Below are 18775 nucleotides of genomic sequence, written 5' to 3'. Positions count from 1 at the left end.
GGCGGCGAGGCTCATCTTCCTGTCCGCCCGCACCTCCCATGCCTCGCCCTTCTGTCAGTCCCTACATTGGCTTCCTATAAAATATAGAGCTCAATTTAAAATTCTGGTTCTTGCTTTCAAATCTCTACATAATGCTGCTCCCATCTATCTATTCTCCCTTATACACAAGTATGTCCCGTCCAGGCCCTTACGATCTGCTAAAGACTTACGTCTACCTTCTGTCCCAACTCCCACCTCTGATGCTCGCCTACAAGATTTCTCTAGGGCTGCACCGTTCCTGTGGAACTTGCTTCCCTCCTCCGTTTGATGCTCACCCAGTCTCCACTCCTTCAAAAATCGTTAAAAACCCACTTCTTCATAAAAGCGTATCAATTAAACTGTTAATAGCTCCCAACTGATTCCTCTTCTGCAACTGTCACTAGTCTAATACTATCCTTACATTTTTGTGTCATTTTACCCCACTCCCTCTAACATGTAAGCTCATTGAGCACAGCCCTCAACCCCTCTGTTCCTGTGTGTCCAACTTGTCTGGTTACAACTACATGTCTGTTCGTCCACCCATTGTAAAGCGCTGAGGAATTTGACGGTGCTCTATAAATATAATAATAATAATATATATATATATATCAATAAACAGAAAAAAGAAAGGAAGGCAGCGCCACTAAAAACCACATAAATTAAAAGAGCATAGAATAGGCAGACTAAAATGCAATATATATAATAGATAATAAGCAAATAGTCTGACTGGTAGATGAATCAAATAACGAGGTTTATCTTTGTAGAGGTGAATACAGTATTTAGTAGTGGAGGATTCTTCAGAGTGGTGTAGATGCGTCTTTGTACATCATATGAAATAAAAAAATAACAACTGATGGTGTAGTATGTCCCGAAAGGGGTAGAAGCAATAAAAGAGTATATATTATTATATATATTATTATCTATTATATATATATTGCATTTTAGTCTGCCTATTCTATGCTCTTTTAATTTATGTGGTTTTTAGTGGCGCTGCCTTCCTTTCTTTTTTCCGTACCATTTCTGCTGTAAGGCCTGTGAGGGAGCCCTACTTTGTAGGTGTGCTGCCACTTTTTACTTATTTATTATTGTTTCTGTTGTATCTTGTATAGATAGAGAACGCTGATCCCTTTCTTCCGTTATAGATTTGAATTTACACACACATGCATATATATTTAAAGCCATGGAAAAAAGAAAGTACACCCACATTTAAATCTATGGTTTTACATATCAGGACATAGTAACAATCATCTTTTCCTTAGCAGGTCTTAAAATTAGGTACAACCTCAGATGAACAACAAAACATTTCATATTTAAAATCCAAAATAAATCCAAAATCGAGAAGCCATGTGTGAAAAACAAAGTACACTATATGATTTAATAGCTTGTAGAACCCCCTTTAGCAGCAGTAGTTTTAAACAAGAATTTTCAGCATGATATTATAAATGTCTCACATTGTTGTGGAGGAAGTTTGGCCCACTCTTCTTTACAACTTTGCTTCAGTTCATTGAGATTTGCTGGCATTGGTTTATGCACAGCTCTTTTAAGCACAAACCAAGAACAGTATTGAGGGGAAAAAGTGATTAAAAACCTCTTCCACCTAATGTGGATAGTCAAAACATTGTTAAACACAGATTTGCACACACCAGTCAAGCCCCACAAAATGTCTAATTTGCAGTGCTGTTACTACTGCAAGGGATTCTGGGTATGCATATCCATATGCAAATTCGTTCAACAAATAATCATCTTTTTGCCTCATCATTCCATTTTAAACATGGGTTTTTTGAGTTTATGTTTGCTCTATACAACAGTTTTGAAACAACTCAGGAAGATATGCAAAGCCAGTGAACCACTTATATAAATAAAAGAAACAAAATGTAACTTAAAAAATGTCCACAGCTGTTGTAGTACTGCAACTTGCATAATGCCTTGCAAACCTTAAGGTGCTGTGGTGCTTTCCCAAACCTTAAAGCTGACAAGGCATTCTGGGATTTGTTTTATTATAGTATGCCTGCATGAGTCAGTGAGCATGTGTGTTTTTGTGCATGGATCAATGTGTTTGTATCTGCATGTGTAAGTGAGTATGTCTGCATGAATTAGTGCAGTGGCAGAACTAAGTAGACAGGGCCCTGGTGCACAATTATTGCCCCCTCCCCTCTATTACAAGAGTTGCCAAAAGGTAGATCCTCAGTGTGTGTGTGTGTGTATTGTCTGCATTGTTCAGTGAGCGTGTGTCTGCATGGATCAGTGTCTGTGCCTGCATGAGTTATTGAGTGAGTTGCTGAATGAGTCAGTGAGTGTCTGCATGGGTCAGTATTTGTGTGTTTTTGTCTCTCTGGGTCAGTGTGTGTGTCTGCATTAGTCAGTAAGTTTGTGTGAGTGTGTGGGTCACTAAGTGTGATAGTCACTGAATGTAAGTAAGTAAGTGTTTGAAGGTGGGTCACTTAGTGTGAGTAAATGAATGAATGTGTGTATGGGCCAATGAATATGAATCTATGGGTCACTGAGTGTATGTTAATTTAGGAAATTGGCTTTGGGATACCAAGGAGGGTACCCTCTGGTTCATGATCTAATAAGGAGAACCAGTGTCTTTATATTCAATGGTTAACAGGTGCACACCAGACACCTTCAGAGTTGTTCACTAAAGTGAGAATTCAAAGTACATTTAAAATTTAAGTTCCAAATAGCTGAAGTGGAAAATTCTCTAACTCTTCTTTTTTGGCTATTTGACATTACATTTGAATTTCACTGTGAATTAACATGGATTTTCACTTTTGAGAATAACCTTGCTTGTCTTCTACATATGGAAAAAAATAAGTTAATACATTTAAATGGAGAAAGAATTGATAACGATTTTAGTAGTGTGGATAATTTTGTAGAAGCTATGTTGAGAATAGGTTGGTCAAATGGGTTGATAGATGTGAATCCTGCTCTATATTAATTCATTAAAGATGCCTACAGCAACCAAACATATCTTCATTTAATGATAAAGTATATCCTTGAAGATGATAGTTAATGAAAACATAACTCAGCAGGTAGGCTACAAATATATTTTGTAAATTTGAAATAGAAATGTTCATTATGCTTCATCCAGTGTGGTCGCGATTAGTTCAGTGTTTAATTTTCCCTTCAAATGTAGTAATGTCTATTAATGAGCACTTATATCCATTTCTTTCTGAACAATTAGATGCTAAGATATTTGTTTTCTGAATTGATTCAGCTATGCTGCTTCTTTCTTTCCAATCACTTTTCTAAAACGTTTAATTTTTAAAGAAGAAAAAAAAAGCTTCCAGTGTTTTTAATTAAATTCTAGAGGATAGCTTAATTAGCAATATACAGTAAAGCATTCAGAGGAGAAGCTAATTACTTAATTGTCAAATGAAATAACAACAATTTTCCCTGCAGTGAAAGCTTTCCTGCTGTAATTAGGTTATGTCATAGTTTGAACTGAATAATAAAAATTCAAGACCAGATACTTCTATCGAATGCATTCTTTGGCCTAATGCACTAACCTTGAGTGGCACTTCCACAACATGACATGGACTTTAAATGTTAAAAGAGCATTTTTTAATTATTCAAAATTAAAATGAGAGTTTGTTAAATTCTTAAATCTGATTCAATCCAAAAGTTATTAAATACCCAAAAATCTAACACAACCAGTAATTATTTGACAATTCCCCAAAAAGCAATACGTCAGGAAATATAGAAAACAACAATTCGTATCTAGACTTATGCATGGCAGGAAACCTCTGATTAAGTATATCATAATGTTTGTTATCTCCAATGCTCATTCATGTAATTATTCAACTGAAACTCAACCAAGAAAAAGATTCAGGTAGCCATTCGAACAAGCCAAAAAAGTTGAGAAAAAGGCACTTAGTAGTGTACTGCAATACAGAATGTCAGTTCTGAGTTCCATTTTAACATTAACAGTTGTCTCAGAAGGTCAATTGTCGCATTGGCAAGTTCAAAGTTGAAAAAATAGTGGTTACACTACCTGGACTGGGCAGAAAAAGGAAGTTTTCAATGGCTGCAAACAGATTTCTAAGATGGCAGGTTGTGAAAAACTCTTGAGTAACTACAAGACTTGGTGGCAATAGGCACAGAGGTTTCAGTGAGCACAGTAAGGCAACGACTAAACATAGAAGGTGCTACCATCAGCTCCACCACGCAGGCTCGCTGCCTAGGTGTTCTCTCCTTCAAGCCTCATGTTCAATCTATCTCCAAATCCTGTCATTTCCATTTCAAAAACATTGCCCGCATCCGCCCCTACTTAACGCCAGATGCGACTAAGGTGTTGGTCTATTCCACTGTCCTTTCTTGCCTTGACTACTGTAATCTGCTTCTCAGTGGTCTTACGTGCTCCCAACATGCGCCGTTACAGTCCATAATGAATGTGGCGGCGAGGCTCATCTTCCTGTCTGCCTGCACCTCCCATGCCTCGCCCTTCTGTCAGTCCCTACATTGGCTTCCTATAAAATATAGAGCTCAATTTAAAATTCTGGTTCTTGCTTTCAAATGGCTACATAATGCTGCTCTGACGTATCTATCCTCCCTTATACACAAGTATGTCCCGTCTAGGCCCTTACGATCTGCTGAAGACTTACATCTATCTTCTGTCTGTACTCCCACCTCTGATGCTTGCCTTCAAGATTTCTCGAGGGCTGCACCGTTCCTGTACAACTCGCTTCCTTACACCGTTAGATGCTCACTCAGTCTCCACTCCTTCAAAAAATCGTTAAGAACCCACTTCTTCATAAAAGTGTATCAATTAAACTGTAATAGCTCCTGACTGATTCCTCTTCTGCAACTGTCACTAGTCTAATACTATCCTTACCTTTTTGTGTCATTTTACCTCATTCCCTCTAGCATATAAGCTCATTGAGCAGGGCCCTCAACCCCTCTGTTCCTGTGTGTCCAACTTGTCTGGTTACAATTACATGTCTTTTCGTCCACCCATTGTAAAGCACTGCATAATTTGATGGTAATAATAATAATAATAAGGTGTACATGACAGAACTCCAAGACGTGCACCACCAATGACCTAAAAACATAAGAAAAGTCAGCTCCAATATCCTCAAAATCACACACATTATGGGATTCTGTTCTGTGGAGCAATGTTTTTTCTCCATCTTTTATTAGTGAAAAATTGTGAGCAGCAGGCATCATTGCAAGCTGAAATAAATTGAAGGAAAAGAAAAAGTCAGTGGGAAATTCAATCCACTCACCCCTTCCACCTTGAGAGGAACAACGCTTTTTCACAAATGTAGTCTGTTGTGTCAGTGACTGTCCTTTGGTTATTAAAGAAACAACAAAAACAGTGCCCTACTAGCAGCAGGAGTAATTCAATTTATAAAAAACATTTTTTGTTATACATTTTTTAAAAGATGAGTGAATCATTTATTTACCATTGATTTTCCTTTAATTTTTCGAAAAGAAATCCCTGTTTTTAAATTGATTTACACCTGCAGCTCACCCTTTACAGTGTTATATATTACCTCCCCAGATGCAGTTGAATGAACCTGATGATAGCGCTCTGTTTTTCCATTTTGTATGATGGTCACTGATGCTACAGACTGGATGTGTGGTAAAGCTTTGTGTGTCTCAGGGTGGAATGATATTGAGCATCAGTCATCAATTGCTCTCTGTTTTCATTAGAAGTGACTTTGCTTCAGTGTGGGAAAAACAGTGCCCTATCATGAGCTTCTCTCAAATTCATCCATGAAGGAATCAGCAGCAGTGCAAGACTCAGCCAGGCATAGTGAAACTACTACAATTAAATATATATTAAAAAAAGAAGGATCAGCAGCATGAATAATTCAGTTTTTAAACTGGGGACTTTTCAAAATATTAAAGGAAAAACGTCAGTGGGCAACTGATGAACCATTCATCATCACATTCACAAAAAAAGTATTTTCTTTCTACTAAAAGTTTACAATAGAAAATCGGTCCAAACTTCAAGTAATTTGATCAAACTTGGTGTAAGTGGCAGACACTAGACACATCAGTTGCCTAAACACCTGTCTCACATTAGGATCGTTTAAACTATAGACTACCCACTCATAGGAACAGCGATTGTGATGCTATGCATTTAACATCCTGCAGTAACTCCCACAACGGCAAGGTACTGACTGAAGCTTGGAAGATACTTCACCTCATTTATTCTTACATTGCTACTATATTATCATGTGTTACTATTGTTGTTTCCAATTATACCTGTAGTTTGCCACTGTAATTTTCTATGCATGCAGTTTGTATTATTGTCATTTAATGTTTCTGACCAATATTTCATGTACACAGTTATTAATATTGTGGGTGATAGAATTTGGTTGCTAAACCTTTCAACACATTGCTACTCTACCCATCCCCTCCCCTCACTTCTCTTCTCTTCCCCTCCCTTCCCCTAACCTCACCTCTCCTCCCCTCCCCCATGCTCCTCCTGGCTGTAAATACCTTTATATAACTGTTCTATCTCCATCTCTGTTCTTCAGGCCTCATCTCACATTCATACTCACTCATAGGAACAGAAATTGTGATGCTCTGCATTTTTGTTGTCACTCATCACATCTTCAATGGCTAGTTATCAGCTTACGGGTAGGGCTCTCTCTACCTCTTGTATTTGTCTGTGTATATTGTATGTTCTCCACTAATTGTACAGAGATGCGGAATCTGTTGGCACTTTATAAATACCAATAATAAATAAATAAATAAAGAGAATATATCTATATCCAATCGAAGTTTGTGTTAGTGACACTATGCAATTAGCAGTGGCTAGGCACAGCAGTAACCTAACCAGTATTACACTAGGATCAATAACCCATGCTATCTCACACTCAAAGGTGTTGTAAGTTAGATTGGCATTAGCAGTAATCTAAACCTAACCAGTCTCACACTAGTATCAATGACACAGGCTATTCAGCAAGGGTAAAAGTGGGTAATCTGTCTTCTAGAAGAATCCTACTTGAATGTATGGATTTTCTTCCCCTGTATTAGTGACTTTTCCCTTGGTCTGTGAGTAAAAACATTTAGGAGCTGTCCTCTAAGCATCAGTCATCTTTTTTCCACTTTGATTGGACAGAATAGGCAGACTGAATCATTGGGCAGACTTATTTTCCATCATGGCAAGCTAAGCTGGTTATTTGCCCAGCGTAAAGAAATAAAGACAGCGTCCTCTCCATTCTGTGCTCTTTTTTTTTTTTTTTTTAACATAATTGGAGCTCCAGAGCAACTAGCTCATGCATCAAAGTAGTTGTTTACTAGTTGTTTGGCTTTTTTTACGGAGATACAGAATTCAGCCAAAGAGCTGATCCTGACCCCGATTGGACAAAACTGAGTGCACAAGTCTATTCATCACAGTTTGCAGCTTTAAAATAAAATATTCAGTTAACATTAGACATGGATTAATAGACCACCGATCAGTTCACTGTGAGCTGATTGACACTTTGCAGTTTTACGACATGTATGTAAAATATTAAATTAAGAAAATAAAAATCTGTGGACCATCTGTGACTAGGGTTGCTCAAGTCCCAAGTCACTCAGTAAGCATGTTTTTACCTACTCCCATTGCTCTAATAACAGTGGAGAGGAGGGACAATAAACTGTAAAAATAATAATTATTATACCTAGAAACTGAAGCCTTCTTTTTTCTTCTTTTCATAAGACTTCTCCACAATTCCTGAAGAATATAATGAATTTAGAGAATTTAAGGGTGGTTGCTGGCATTGAGAAATACTTTCACAAGATCAACTGGATGTGTAGTTACGCAAAAGGCAACTCTATTGGCAGTGCATACAATCCCAGGTGAATGTAGAGGTCAATCTTGTCAGTCCAAAACAGGTAAGTCATTCAAGCCTGCCACAAAAAGGTTAGTAATCCAAGAGTAGAGGAGAAGATTGAAGTTAATTATGACAGTCTAGAATAACAAAGTTTTCAAAGTCACATCTCATGTAAGTAATTTGAAGGTAAAGACTCTGAAACTTTGGCAGAATAGAGGAAACTTTGGCAGTGTAATTTTAAAAAAAAGGTACCTATGTTAATAGGTCAAAGGTAGTCAAAGTGCAAATTTCATAGTCAATCCCTGACCTTCTATCATGCCATTGCATGCAGCTTGCATGAATTTTAGAACATAATTACACATTGCGTGATTTGTTTGGTTCCTAATTCGGCTACATTTTGGCTCAAAGTTTGGTAATTAATACTATCTTCCAACTGACAAAAATTTGGAGGAAGTTCTGAACAAAACAAATAATCTAGTAGGTACAGATTAAACCAGCATCACACCATGTTCCACTGGCCCTTTGTATCTTCCCTCTTGTGTCCCTGTCCACCTGTTTTCCTGCCTGCAGTCCTCCCACTCTTCATAACTCACAATGTGTTTCTCCACTAGCTTTTTCTAGCCTTTTGTTCTGCCTCCAATCATCTTGAAATGACTCTACTTTCCAGTAAACTCTCAACAACACTGTGATCTTGAATATTGTTTGAGCAATGGGCAAGGACTCTCTCTCATACCAAGCCATAAGTTTTATACAGTATTTTTTATTGTTGGTTACTGGTGCGGGAATGATTCCATTGGTACCATTTGATTTAATTACCACACCTGATAATTTTATTGTATCTCACTGCTTTGTAATTTTCCAAATCAATTTTTTTACTGACATTCCTCAGACATTTTCTCACACTGAAAGTAAATAGAAACACAGATTTATGCTACATAAAGCCAATGTAATAAATATGATTTATTTTCTTTACTTGTAAGTGTAAATTATTTTCTGTTATATATATTTTTTTTACATTTAGCAAATAAACCCAAGTGTTTAAAGGCAAATTAGCCTGAAATATTCCAAAACATATGTTTTGGAAATAAAATTATGTGGTTTCTATGTATAATAATTGCGTTTTTCTCAATGCAGATCCACCACTTAAAAAAAGACAAGCCACTACTCCAATAAAAAAAAAAAGTAAAAGTAAAAAACAGGTAAACAAAATCATTGTTCAGTAGATATACCATCAATTTAAACATGCATGCATTTATTTATGCATTTTTATTTTTATCAGGGGTATATTTAAAACAAATTGCAAATATTGCAGATATCTCGCCTGCAGCCATTGCAAGCCGTTCTCATCTTTCCCAATGCAGATGCAAGGCAGGTGCTTGGGGCAATTGTCTGCCTCTTGAGTAGATCCACTGAGCTAAACTAACAGGAAACAACAGAACCAGTTGTCTCTAAATGACAACCAGGAAAAGTGTAACAAGGCTTATTTATAAAAGTGCAAATTGCTATTGTAATATGCAGTTCTTTGTAAAATGAAAAGGAGGACAAACTCTTTACACATAAAGCACTATGTGTATTTAGTGTTACTTTGAAGCAGGCCTGCACAACCTGTGGCCCCCCAGATGTTTTTAATTACAACTCCCATGATTCCCTGGCTATCTGTTTCATTAAATGAATCTTGGGCGTTGGTTATCTGTTTTATTTTAAGAATCATTGATGTTGTAGTTCAGAAACATCTGGGGGGGGGGGGGTCGCAGGTTGTGCATGCTTGCTTTTAAGTAATCTAAGGCCGATGATCTTAAAAATGAATTTAAAATCACTGCTATGCTATGCTTTTTACTTAATACTGGTCAAAATATATTTATTGCAATGCCAGTTTAATAGAGTAAAGACATATGCATTTTAAAGTCTTAACACTGTTAGGGCGAACTATGCAGCCCTGCATTTAGTGAGTACAATCGTTAGCTCCCTGGCCGCAATTTACTTACCTGGACCGGCTATGCACAGTGATCATGGACCTGGGGAACTGCCTCATGAGCCAGGCAGTCCCCCTGCTTCCTTTACAGCCCTCCAGGGCCATGTGATTGCGAAGTACGTCGCAAATCACATGGCCGCAAAGCAAATCTGGCAGTCCCCCTAGTGCCTGAAGAGTGAAAAAAGTTACACATACATTACCATAATATATTATATATGTATTATACATGTATAATATATTATACGTTATTAAATCATCAGATTAGCATGTTATACATATATAATACATATATAATTAAATTCGTACTGTATTTTGGTAATAATATATATATATATATATTACCAAAATAAGCTTAGAATTAAATTATATATGTATTATATATTTATAATATGCTAATCAGATGGTTTAAGTAACTTATAATATAGCAAACATATATTACAAAATATACATAAAATAAAAATTCTAAAAATGTGTAATGTCATAAGCGTATCTTGATATTATATACATATATATATATATATGTATGTATGTATGTTTGTATATATATATATATATATATATATATATATGTATGTATGTATATATATATATATATATATATATATATGTAAAGGCTTGCCTGGAGTTGTGGGAGGGGCTGGTTGATCCTACTTAAGCACTCCCCCCTTTACCTGCATCACCGTGGATTCAGACGGTCGGCAGGCGATCACTTCCGGTTTACTACTTCCAGGTCACTTCCGGTGCTTGATCTGTGCGGAAGTTAGCTCCTGTGTTGCCACTTGCTCGGGTGCTCGGTTAACCCGTAAGTTAAAGAGTTATTTCCAGTCAGAATTTGTTACACATACACACACGCAAGCATTTAGAGACCACCCACCTTCTCCTAATTGGTGGACACTATTCTCAAAGCAAGGAAACGCTCCACCTATACCACATACTATAGAGTATGGAACGTTTTTTCCACCTAGGCTATTTCTAGAAACATTGAAATCCAGAGTCGTCCTATGAAAGATATCCTGTAATTTCTACATTCTGGCCTTGAAAAGGGCTCATGTTTCGGCCCTCTCAGCCTTAAACAACCACAAGTGGGCCTTAGACTCAGACGTAACTAGATTCATCAAAGCGGTCCTGAAAATCAAGCCCCCTATTCAGCCATTCACCCCACCTTGGAACTTACCTCCTGGTTCTTAGAGCATTGAATGTTTCATCCCTTTGAACCTTTGAGTTCGATTTTGCTCCACTTTCTCTCCATCAAGACTGTCTTATTAGTAGCCTTGGCTTCAGGCAGGAAGGTCTCAGACTTCATGCTCTATCAGCTAGAGAGCCCTTAACCATTTTTCACAAAGACAGAGTCATTCTTCATACAGTGCCTGAATTCAGACCTAAAGTCACCTCTGTCTTTCATATTAACGAAGAAATTGTTCTTCCAGAATTCAAATCAGGAACACAGAAAAGCGATGGTGGTAAGGATGTTTCCTCATTGGATTTGGTGAGATGTCTTCAAGTGTATATTGATAAGACCGCTCCATGGCGTTCTACAAAGAGTCTTTTTGTTATTCATAATGGATGTAAAAAAGGCATGCAGGCTCCCAAAGTAGATGGATCGTGGCTGACATCATACAAGCTTATCAAGCCTCTGAGTGCCCCTTTCCAGTGGGTCTCAAAGCTCATTCTACAAGATCTTTCATTCTCTTGGGCGGTCGCTGCTGGAGTCTCTCCTGTACTAATTTGTGAAGCAGTCACTTGGTCTTTGGCTAATACATTCATCAGAAATGACCAGATTGATGTCAGAGCTGGCCATCAGACCAATTTGCAAAAAGTGTCCTTACAGTGGATAATCCTTGATTCCTATGTTGTATATTGTCACTTTGGTTGTAGTGCTAATACACTTTGCATTTCATATTCTGGAGTCTGTATTTTTTCTTTCCCTCCCTTAGTTATTGCTTGGGTATTACCCATTGTTGTGCTGCTATGGATATTGCCCGGAAAGGAGAAAATGTATTCATACTTATAGTAATTTTCTTTTCCTGGTCACACAAAGATCCCACCCTGGGATATTGCTCGTTACAAGACTGAGGGAGGAGGGGACGGGAGGTGGTACTTATACCTTTCATTTAATTAATTCCTGTCTAATTAGGGATAGGGAGGAGCTACCCATTGTTGTGCAACCATGACCTATGTAAGTATGAATACATTTTCCCATATATATATATATATATATATATACATATATATATATATATATATATATATATATATATATATATATGCTTAGAAACCGCAGTAATCACCACGGGACGTAACGTCACGCAATGTAACGCAATTACGTCACCCGCGGCTTCGGCACACTTCCGGGTTCCGATCGCTTGGGGAGGGTCTCTGCACTTCACTGGGTAAGCAATTAATTTGTACTCTTATAAATGTGCACTTTTTGAAATGTTGTATGCTCTGATCTTGATAAAGACCTGAATAGGTCGAAATGTTCATCTTTTGAATTTTGAAATTACGGACACAGTAAACTGAATATCACTTAAACCCAGGTGTGCGTCTATATTTCATATTTTTTTATATATATATATATATATATGTATATGTGTGTGTGTGTATATATATATATATATATATATATATATATATATATACGGTATATATATAATGTATTCATTCCTGGACTGCCATGCAGTCCCAAAGGCAGCATAGGCCCAGCAATCCGCCCCCAACCATGGCATACTAAATCAATGCGCTACCTGCAAAGATGCTCCCGTTGTGCTGAACGCTCCTGGAGGAAGTCTCGTACCCAATCAGACTTTGTCCATTATAGATTCATATTGTGTTCATACAGTGCAGCCCTTGCCCTTGCCAAACAGTCCTATTTTTCCTCTCTCATTAGTTCATGTTCCCGCAACCCCAGGCGTCTCTTTGACACCTTTAATTCTCTTCTTCGCCCTGCTGTGGCCACCCCCAAAACTAACCTTACTTCTGATAACTTTGCATGTTACTTCACTGACAAGATTGAACAGCTAAGGAAAGAATTCTCCCCTCCTTGCCTTTCTGTTTCTCAATCACACATAGATCATGCATTTCCTACCCTTCAGACATTCTCCCCAGCTATTGGCCAAGAGGTGGCTGCTCTTCTTTGCTCCTCTCGCCCCACCACTTGCCCGCTCGATCCTGTCCCATCTCACCTTATCAGATCTCTCTCCACTTGTCTCGTACCTTCTCTAACACACATCTTCAACTGCTCACTCTCTTCTGGCATCGTCCCTGCTGACCTTAAACATGCCACTGTAGTACCTATACTAAAAAAACCATCCCTCGACTCATCCACCCTCTCTAATTACCGTCCCATATCCCTGCTCCCTTTTTCCTCAAAGCTTCTGGAAAGGCTTGTCTTTACCCGTGTGTCTCATTTCCTCAATTCCAACTCTCTCCTTGACCCCCTTCAATCTGGCTTCCGCCCTCTCCACTCTACAGAGACTGCCCTTATCAAAGTCACTAACGACCTAATCGCAGCTAAATCCAAAGGCCACTACTCCATACTAATTCTTCTTGACCTCTCAGCGGCCTTTGACACCGTTGATCATGCTCTCCTTCTTCAAACTCTTCAATCACTTGGTCTCTGTGACTCTGTCCTCTCGTGGTTTTCCTCTTATCTCTCCCAACGCTCATTCAGTGTCTCCTTTTCTAATGATACCTCCTCCCCTCGCCCTGTCTCGGTTGGAGTTCCCCAAGGCTCCGTCCTTGGTCCACTTCTATTTTCTCTTTATACTGCCTCTCTTGGCAAACTTATTACCTCTTTTGGATTCCACTACCACCTGTATGCTGATGACACCCAGCTATATCTCTCCTCCCCGGACCTCTCCCCTGCCATCCTGCAACGTGTCACTGCTTGCCTTTCTTCCATCTCTGACTGGATGTCCTCCCGCTTTCTGAAACTCAATCTCTCAAAAACTGAGCTCCTTGTCTTTCCTCCTCCTAATACTGATCCTCCTCTTTCACTCTCCCTTCAAGTTTGTGGTACCAACATCAGTCCATCCTTGCAAGCGCGCTGTCTTGGCGTCATACTTGACTCTGGTCTCACCTTTGAGCCTCACATCCAGCATGTTGCCAAATCCTGTAGATTCCATCTTAAAAACATAGCCCGCATCCGCCCCCTTCTTGCACCAGATACTACCAAGGAGCTTGTCCATGCTCTGGTAATCTCCCGCATGGATTACTGTAACCCTCTCCTGATTGGTCTTCCCAAAAGCCGTACTGCACCCCTACAGTCCGTAATGAATGCTGCTGCTAGACTGATTTTCCTCTCTAGTCATTTCTCTCACACCTCACCCCTCTGCCAGTCCTTACATTGGCTTCCTGTATGCTATAGGAGTCAATTCAAGGTACTAACTCACACCTATAAAGCACTGAACAACTCTAGCCCCTCTTATATCTCCTCACAGATCCATAGGTATGTCCCTTCTCGGTCTCTCCGCTCTGCCCGTGACCACCTCCTGTCCGTTGTCCGCACTCGTACGGCCAACTCGCGCTTGCAGGACTTCTCGCGGGCGGCTCCCTTCCTATGGAATAGCCTGCCTACCGCCATCAGACTCTCCCCTAGTCTTGCATCTTTTAAGAAGTGCCTTAAAACTCATCTCTTTAGGAAAGCATATGGCCTCCAAGACTAACCCTTACCTCACATACCTGTCTCTTGCCCTCTCCTAAAGGGCAGTCCACCTTATTTGATTGCAAATTCCTGTCCTAATGTGTTTTACACCCACCTCCTATAGAATGTAAGCTCGATCGAGCAGGGTCCTCTTCAACCTATTGTTCCTGTAAGTTTATTTGTAATTGTCCTATCTATAGTTAAATCCCTTCTCATAATATTGTAAAGCGCTACGGAATCTGTTGGCGCTATATAAATTGCAATAATAATAAATAATAATAATCCAACCTGGCAAATTTCAATGTGTAAAAATGAAAAATTGGGATAGCCTTATATTTGACCCTGTAACTCTACAAAACACCATGAAACTGTACATAGTGGGTAATTTTGTACTTGTGAGACATTGCTGAATACAAACATACATGTAATGTACTGCAATAAAACTGTTATGATAATAACAGTTAAAATGCCATGCAGAATTTTACAACAAAAAAATTACAACAAGTTTTTTTTCATATTAAATTATGTTTCATATATACATATTTGTTATGAAATGAAAGCCCTGTTTCTCCTGAACAAAATGATATATAATATGTGTGAGTGTGCTTAATAAGAAAGAGTTGAATTATGGTTGAAAAGACATATAGCGAACATTCCAGGTTTTGCTTACGTTTTGTTTTAATCATAACTTGTACAACTGACTCTGTCCTTAAGGGGTTAAACATAACTTTTTATTTTTGTGATGATTAAAACAAAGTTATCATTAATGATGTGTCACATCTGTTGGCAAAATCCTGAGGCAAGAAATGTGTCAGTTGTGAAGGAGTTTGTAGGAGTCCAATATATCAAGAAAACTTAACAAATAGGCTTCAACATCATTTTTACAGTTGTAATAACGATATCGTGAACATGTCAACACCACAAAGAAATAAGGAACTGAAACAGGTGTCTGTGGTGACATTGTGGTGTATCAAATAGTCAAATATTGCTCTAAAGAAAAGAAAATGTTACTTGCGCTTTCTCCTTAATCCCTATGTATATTTAGACAAATGGAGGTCATTTAGTTGCTCCAATGGCCATTGGAGGGATGCCCGCCTGCCAACGTCAAGGCAGACCCCTCTAAGCGGGTCCTAACACTGACCCTTCAGCCTGCTTCCTTGAGCTTCTGGCAAAGATATCTCTAATGAGACAGAAAGGGGTATTTTTTATATACACCCCTTTACTTATTAACCCTTAATAGGGAACACATGGGATGGGTAGCAGCATTGTAACCAGGCTGTGTGATACAAAGTAAATACAAATAAAAAAAGAGAAGTCCTGCGCTTAAGCAGCAAGGACTACAACACACATCAGCCCCAATATATAGTAAAAACCAAAGAAAAGAAAATGTTACTTGCGCTTTCTCCTTAATCCCTATGTATATTTAGACAAATGGAGGTCATTTAGTTGCTCCAATGGCCATTGGAGGGATGCCCGCCTGCCAACGTCAAGGCAGACCCCTCTAAGCGGGTCCTAACACTGACCCTTCAGCCTGCTTCCTTGAGCTTCTGGCAAAGATATCTCTAATGAGACAGAAAGGGGTATTTTTTATATACACCCCTTTACTTATTAACCCTTAATAGGGAACACATGGGATGGGTAGCAGCATTGTAACCAGGCTGTGTGATACAAAGTAAATACAAATACAAAAAGAGAAGTCCTGCGCTTAAGCAGCAAGGACTACAACACACATCAGCCCCAATATATAGTAAAAACCAAAGAAAAGAAAATGTTACTTGCGCTTTCTCCTTAATCCCTATGTATATTTAGACAAATGGAGGTCATTTAGTTGCTCCAATGGCCATTGGAGGGATGCCCGCCTGCCAACGTCAAGGCAGACCCCTCTAAGCGGGTCCTAACACTGACCCTTCAGCCTGCTTCCTTGAGCTTCTGGCAAAGATATCTCTAATGAGACAGAAAGGGGTATTTTTTATATACACCCCTTTACTTATTAACCCTTAATAGGGAACACATGGGATGGGTAGCAGCATTGTAACCAGGCTGTGTGATACAAAGTAAATACAAATACAAAAAGAGAAGTCCTGCGCTTAAGCAGCAAGGACTACAACACACATCAGCCCCAATATATAGTAAAAACCAAAGAAAAGAAAATGTTACTTGCGCTTTCTCCTTAATCCCTATGTATATTTAGACAAATGGAGGTCATTTAGTTGCTCCAATGGCCATTGGAGGGATGCCCGCCTGCCAACGTCAAGGGTCAGTGTTAGGACCCGCTTAGAGGGGTCTGCCTTGACGTTGGCAGGCGGGCATCCCTCCAATGGCCATTGGAGCAACTAAATGACCTCCATTTGTCTAAATATACATAGGGATTAAGGAGAAAGCGCAAGTAACATTTTCTTTTCTTTGGTTTTTACTATATATTGGGGCTGATGTGTGTTGTAGTCCTTGCTGCTTAAGCGCAGGACTTCTCTTTTTGTATTTGTATTTACTTTGTATCACACAGCCTGGTTACAATGCTGCTACCCATCCCATGTGTTCCCTATTAAGGGTTAATAAGTAAAGGGGTGTATATAAAAAATACCACTTTCTGTCTCATTAGAGATATCTTTGCCAGAAGCTCAAGGAAGCAGGCTGAAGGGTCAGTGTTAGGACCCGCTTAGAGGGGTCTGCCTTGACGTTGGCAGGCGGGCATCCCTCCAATGGCCATCGGAGCAACTAAATGACCTCCATTTGTCTAAATATACATAGGGATTAAGGAGAAAGCGCAAGTAACATTTTCTTTTCTTTGGTTTTTACTATATATTGGGGCTGATGTGTGTTGTAGTCCTTGCTGCTTAAGCGCAGGACTTCTCTTTTTGTATTTGTATTTACTTTGTATCACACAGCCTGGTTACAATGCTGCTACCCATCCCATGTGTTCCCTATTAAGGGTTAATAAGTAAAGGGGTGTATATAAAAAATACCCCTTTCTGTCTCATTAGAGATATCTTTGCCAGAAGCTCAAGGAAGCAGGCTGAAGGGTCAGTGTTAGGACCCGCTTAGAGGGGTCTGCCTTGACGCTGGCAGGCGGGCATCCCTCCAATGGCCATTGGAGCAACTAAATGACCTCCATTTGTCTAAATATACATAGGGATTAAGGAGAAAGCGCAAGTAACATTTTCTTTTCTTTGGTTTTTACTATATATTGGGGCTGATGTGTGTTGTAGTCCTTGCTGCTTAAGCGCAGGACTTCTCTTTTTGTATTTGTATTTACTTTGTATCACACAGCCTGGTTACAATGCTGCTACCCATCCCATGTGTTCCCTATTAAGGATTAATAAGTAAAGGGGTGTATATAAAAAATACCCCTTTCTGTCTCATTAGAGATATCTTTGCCAGAAGCTCAAGGAAGCAGGCTGAAGGGTCAGTGTTAGGACCCGCTTAGAGGGGTCTGCCTTGACGTTGGCAGGCGGGCATCCCTCCAATGGCCATTGGAGCAACTAAATGACCTCCATTTGTCTAAATATACATAGGGATTAAGGAGAAAGCGCAAGTAACATTTTCTTTTCTTTGATTTTTACTATATATTGGGGCTGATGTGTGTTGTAGTCCTTGCTGCTTAAGCGCAGGACTTCTCTTTTTGTATTTGTATTTACTTTGTATCACACAGCCTGGTTACAATGCTGCTACCCATCCCATGTGTTCCCTATTAAGGATTAATAAGTAAAGGGGTGTATATAAAAAATACCCCTTTCTGTCTCATTAGAGATATCTTTGCCAGAAGCTCAAGGAAGCAGGCTGAAGGGTCAGTGTTAGGACCCGCTTAGAGGGGTCTGCCTTGACGTTGGCAGGCGGGCATCCCTCCAATGGCCATTGGAGCAACTAAATGACCTCCATTTGTCTAAATATACATAGGGATTAAGGAGAAAGCGCAAGTAACATTTTCTTTTCTTTGGTTTTTACTATATATTGGGGCTGATGTGTGTTGTAGTCCTTGCTGCTTAAGCGCAGGACTTCTCTTTTTGTATTTGTATTTACTTTGTATCACACAGCCTGGTTACAATGCTGCTACCCATCCCATGTGTTCCCTATTAAGGGTTAATAAGTAAAGGGGTGTATATAAAAATTACCCCTTTCTGTCTCATTAGAGATATCTTTGCCAGAAGCTCAAGGAAGCAGGCTGAAGGGTCAGTGTTAGGACCCGCTTAGAGGGGTCTGCCTTGACGTTGGCAGGCGGGCATCCCTCCAATGGCCATTGGAGCAACTAAATGACCTCCATTTGTCTAAATATACATAGGGATTAAGGAGAAAGCGCAAGTAACATTTTCTTTTCTTTGGTTTTTACTATATATTGGGGCTGATGTGTGTTGTAGTCCTTGCTGCTTAAGCGCA

Source organism: Pelobates fuscus, chromosome 5 (genome assembly GCF_036172605.1).
Source record: "Pelobates fuscus isolate aPelFus1 chromosome 5, aPelFus1.pri, whole genome shotgun sequence".
In the NCBI taxonomy this organism is placed as follows: Eukaryota; Metazoa; Chordata; class Amphibia; order Anura; family Pelobatidae; genus Pelobates; species Pelobates fuscus.
Note: the sequence above shows the minus strand (reverse complement) of the source record.